The 5581-nt window shown below is 41.9% G+C and overlaps 1 pseudogene; it reads right to left on the bottom strand.

The window, feature by feature from the left end:
- Positions 1–844: 844 nt before the first annotated feature.
- Positions 845–2134, bottom strand: LOC119625683 (keratin, type I cytoskeletal 18 pseudogene; annotated as a pseudogene).
- Positions 2135–5581: the final 3447 nt, after the last annotated feature.

The following is a 5581-nucleotide window of genomic DNA, read 5'->3' on the forward strand; positions in this document are numbered from 1 at the left end:
GAGTACAGAGTACTCTGTGCACATTAAACAACTCCCCATTCTCCCTTCCTCTAGTTCCTGGAATCCACCATTCTATTTTGCGTCTCTATGAAGTTGACTACCTCAGTATCTCATATATGTGGAATCATACAATATTTGTCCTCACCTATTATTTTTGACTTATGTAAAATTTCAGTATTTTACACACTTTTTTAGTTTTATTTGTAAATAACAAATAATCCTTTATTAGGGTATATTTATAACATGTTGGTGGTGTAATAAACCTTACAAAATAGCAGTTTGGAAATAAAAGGTATGTAGATTAGGATGGAAGAAATAAACCTGTCTTTGATTGCAGATGATGTGATTGCCTGTATAGAAAATCTGAAAGAACCAACAGAATAACTGAAACTTCATAATAATTTTATAGCAAGCATGCAGGATACAAGGTTAGTATACACAAGTCAATCACTTTCCTATATGCCAGCAACCAATGAATGAGTGGAATTTAAAATGAAAACACATTACCGTTTATATTGGCAGCCCAAATTTGAAATATTTAGATACAGATCTAACAAAATATGTAGAAGGTTTATACGAGGAAAATGACAAAACTTTGATTAAAAGGAAACAAAAGACTAGATAAATAAAAAGGCATTCAATGTTTATAGACAGGACAACTCAATATTGTCAAAATGTCCGTTCTTGACCACTTGACTGGTAGATTCAATGCAATCCCAACATAAATCCCAACAAGTTATTCTTGTTACATAAACTGATTGATTCTAAGTTAGTTTTTTTTTTTTTGGCCCCTGAACTTTTTATTGGCCTCCTGCTCCCCAAAGGGTCTCCTGCTTCTGCTGGCTTAATGTCTGAGAACTTTGGTGTCGTTGGTCTCAGGCACCACTTTGCCATCCAGTCTGGTGAGTAGTGTTCTTTTGGATGGTTTACATGGAATTGCTGCTGTCCAGGGCATCACCAGTATTGAAGTCATTGCCGTCTTCCAGCAGGCGGCAGTAGGTGGACATCTCAGCCTCCAGCTTGACCTTGATGTTCAGCAGGGCCTTGTACTCCTGGGCCTGGTGTTGTCCCTCTGCCCGGGCCTGTGCCAGCTCTGACTGCAGATGCAGCAGGATCCTGTTGAGCTGCTCCATCTGCAGGGTGTAGCAGGCCTCCACCTCCCTCAGGCTGTTCTACAAGCTGGTCTTCAGATTTCTCATGGAATCCAGGTCGATCTCCAAGGACTGGTCTGTATGTCTCAGCTCTGTGAGCATAATCTCAGGAGCTCCAACCTCTGCAGACTGTGTGGTGACCACTGTGGTGCTCTCCTTAATCTGCTGAGACCAGTACTTGTCCAGCTCCTCTCGGTTCTTCTGAGCCAGCTCGTCATATTAGGCCTGGATGTCTGTCATGATCTCAGTGAGGTCCTGAGATTTGGGGGCATCTACCTCCATGGTCAACCCAGAGCTTGTAATCTGGGCTTGTAGGCCTTTTATTTCCTCTTTGTGGTTCTTCTTCATGAAGAGCAGATCCTCCTTGAGAGCCTTGATGTATGTCTCCAGGTGCAGCCGAGTCACATTGGTGTCATCAGTGACCCTGCAGAGCCCATGGAGGTTGCTCTCTATGGGTTGGAGCATGGCCAGCTCTGTCTCATACTTGACTCTAAAGTCATCAGCAGCAAGATGGGCATTGTCGATCTGCAGAACGATGCGGGCATTGTCCACAGCATTTGCGAAGATCTGAGCCTTCAGGTCCTTGATGGTCTTGAAGTACTGCCCCCAGGCTCTGACCTGGGGTCCCTTCTTCTCCAATTGCTGACGGATTTTGCTCTCCAGCCTCTGCTTCTTTGTCTCTGGGCTCCTCACTCTGTCCAGGTAGAACATCAGGTGGTCATTCAGACTTTGCCTGGTCTCCTTCTTGTTCTGGATGCCTTTATTCCTGCCAGACTCCCGGCCATCCCTGCAGCCAGGGCTCCAGACACCATGCCGCCCCGGAAGCTGGTGGAGTGGGACATGGAGATCAGGGAACCAGAGCTCCCAGCACCTGCATAGACGCTGGCCTTGCTGCTGACCAGCAGGGCACTGTAGCTTGGTGCCTGGATAGAGCCCAGGGACTAGTAGTTGGTGGAGAAGGTGGAGCAAGTGGTGAAGTTCATGCTGTCCGAGGAGGAGAGTGAGAGGACAGTACTCAGGCTTTGCCGATGGTCTTGATCCTATGTTTGTATGGAGAGGCAAAGACCCAGAATAGCCAACTCAATATTGAAAGAGAAGAAAGTCAGAATACTTACACTAACAAACTACAAGGCTTACTGAAAGCTACAGTAATCAAGATAGTGAGGTATTGATGAAAGAATAAACAAATAGTTCAAAGGAATAGAACAGAGAGCTAAGGTATAGACCCACATTAATATAGTCAATTACTCTTTGATACAGGAGCAAAGGTGATGCAATGGAGAAATGTTGTCCTTTCAATAAATGGTACTGGAGCAACTGGACATTTCTGTGTAAAAAAAATGAATCTAGATCAAACCTTACATCCTACACAAAAATTAACCCAATAGAGCATAGACCTAAATATAAAATGCAGAACTATAAACCTCCCAGAAAATAACAGAAGAAAATCATTAACTTGGGTATGGCAATATAACACCAGAGGCAAAATCCGTAAAAATAATAAGCTGGATTATATTAAAATTAAAAATTTCTGCTTGGTAAAAGACACAGTTAAGAAAACGAGACAAGCTGCAGGCTGAGAGAGAATATGTGCAAAGGACACATGTGGGAAAGGATTGTTATCCAAAATATGCAAAGAACCCTTAAACTCAACAGTAGGGAAACAAACAACTCATTTTAAAAATAAGCCAAAGACTGAAACAGACACTTTGCCAAAGATATACAGATGACAAACAAGGACATGAAAAGATACTGCACATCATATGTTATTATGGTATTATAAAAAAAATAATAATGAGACATCACTATTCATGAGAATAAAAATCCAGAACACTGACACCACCAAATATGGCGAGGATGTTGAGCAACAGAAACCCTCATTCACTGCTGCTGAGAATGCAGAATGGTACAACTACTTTGGAAGATGGTTTGGTGATTACTCACAAAATTAAATATACTCTTAACATAGGATTCAGCAATCGTAATCCTAGGTATTTGCCGAAATAACTTGAAAACTTATGTCCACACTAAAACCTTCACACAGATGTTTATGGCAGCTTTATTCATAATGGCCAAAACTTTGAAGGAACCAAGATGTCCTTCAGCAAGTGAATAGATAAATAAATTGTGAAACATTCAGACAATGGAATAATATTTGGCACTTAAAAAAATGAGCTATTGAGCTGTGAAAAGACATGAAGGAATCTTAAATATATACAGCTAAGTGAAAGAAGCCAATTTGAAAGGTTTACATACTAGATGATTCCGACTACATGATGTTCTGAAAAAGGTAAAACTATGTGGATAATGAAAAGATCAGTGGTTGCCAGGGGTTGGGAGGAGGGAGGGATGAATAGATGAGCCACAGATAATTTTTAGGGCAGTGAAAACTAATCTGTAGAATACTACAATTTTGGATATATGTCTATTGAATACAAATCTATTGAATGTACAGCACCAAGAGTGAACCCTAATGTAAACTATGGACTTTGGGTGATAATGGTGTATCAGTGTAGGTTCCTGGATTGTAACAAATGTACCACTCTGGTGGGGGATGTTGATAGTGGAAGAGGTTGCACAGATGTGGGGGTGAGGGGTGTATAGGAACTCTGTGCTTGTCTATTAATTTTTCAGTGTACCTTAAACTTCTTTAAAAAATAAAGTTTGTTAAAAAAAATAATGTCTCAGCCCTCTCATTTTAAGTATAGGGCAACTACTGGCTAATAACAGCCTCATATTGTGCTGAGACTCTGGAAGCAACTCCTCAGTTGGTAATAGCCTCAAGGTACCACCCATATGTCTGCTGGCATCTGGGCCAGGACTTTTTTTCTTCTTACGTTCTTGGGATAGTCTCCTGGAAGCCAGCCCCTTCTGAAGTGGCCTGAACCACATCTATTCTCATAGCCTTAGGATCTCCTTCCTGTAGTTATTCCCTTTCTCCTGAAACAATGTCCTCTTTTCTTTACTAGACCATCCCCATCGGCAGGTAAACATGTTCTAGTATCTTCCATGCAGAGAAGCTTTTTTCCTGGTCTCATATTGCTCCTGTGCCAGCGCTGGTTCTTCACTCTCTATGTTATAGCTTCTCAAGGGTTCCATCTGCTCATACTCACCTCTCATTCTCTTGTCAGCTCACTCCATCACTCTACTGAGACTCTCTACATGGAGGTCGGGTGTAGTGGCTCACACCAGTAATTCCAGCACTTTGGGAAACTGAGGCAGAAGGACCACCTGAGGCCAGGAGTTCCAGACCAGCCTGGCCAACATGGTGAAACCCTGTCTCTACTAAAAAAATACAAAAAAAAAAAAAAAAAAATAGTCGGACAACGTAGTGGCATGCGCCTGTAATCCCAGCTACTTGGGAGGCTGAGACAGGAGAATTGCTTGAACCCGGGAGGCAGAGGTTGTGGTGAGCCAAGATCGCACCACTGCACTACAGCCTGGGTGACAGAGCGAGATTCCATCTCCAAAAAAAGAAAAAGAAAAAAAAAGAAAGAAAAGATTCTTCATGGACACCAAGATCTTTGTGTTTCTAAATTCAACAGCCACTTTCTATTGTTCCACATAATCTTAGCAACAATTGAGCAACCACTCAGCAACTACTGCCCTCTTCATGTAATACTTTCTTCCCTTGGTAGATCCCCTACCTCCCTGAGTACTTTTTCCTTAGACTCTCCTCTGCTCATCCTCCAAGTGCTGAAGCGCTCTTACCTGGGCACCCTTTCCTTCTCTATCTGCAAACTCTCTCTGAGTGACAACATTTAGGCCTGAGACTTCAAATCCTCTACATGAAAAGACTCCAAAATTTCCACCTGCTCCTCTCACCTAAACCCATAAACCCAACTTTTCATGGATGTCTATAGGGAACATGTCTGTAATGGCCCAAACAGAACTCCAGGTGTATTCCCCCAATCTACCTAGAATATTTATCATTTCATTTCTGCAAATAATATTCAAAATTGTTTCATTTTTTGCTACCGCCGAAAATCTATGCAACCTCTCCGAATTCTCTTCTTCACTCACACCAGCAAGTCTTTGTTTCCTTACATAAATAAATATCCTGAATCCTTCACTTCTGTGAATTCTCACTATCTTAGTCCAAGCTTCTAGAACACTGGAAGAGTCTGTAGTCTTCTAAGGCATATCCTGATTCAGTCATTGTTCTGTATGTTTTAATCCCACAGAGACACAAGGAGATTTTTTAAAAGCATGGATCACATTACTTTCCTATTTCAGACTTTCTAACCACCATGTCTCATTGCTTACAATACAGTCCAAGCACTTATCTGGGTTCACTTACCCTACTTGGTCTCACCCTTGTCCCCCCTTCCGATCTTGTTTCCAAGATGTAGCTTTAGTTGCCTACACCACCACAAGCCCATGCTTGTTTCCAGGCTTAGCACTAGTTATTTCCTCATCAAGGAATGCCA

Source organism: Chlorocebus sabaeus, chromosome 2 (assembly GCF_047675955.1).
Source record: "Chlorocebus sabaeus isolate Y175 chromosome 2, mChlSab1.0.hap1, whole genome shotgun sequence".
NCBI classification, from domain to species: Eukaryota; Metazoa; Chordata; class Mammalia; order Primates; family Cercopithecidae; genus Chlorocebus; species Chlorocebus sabaeus.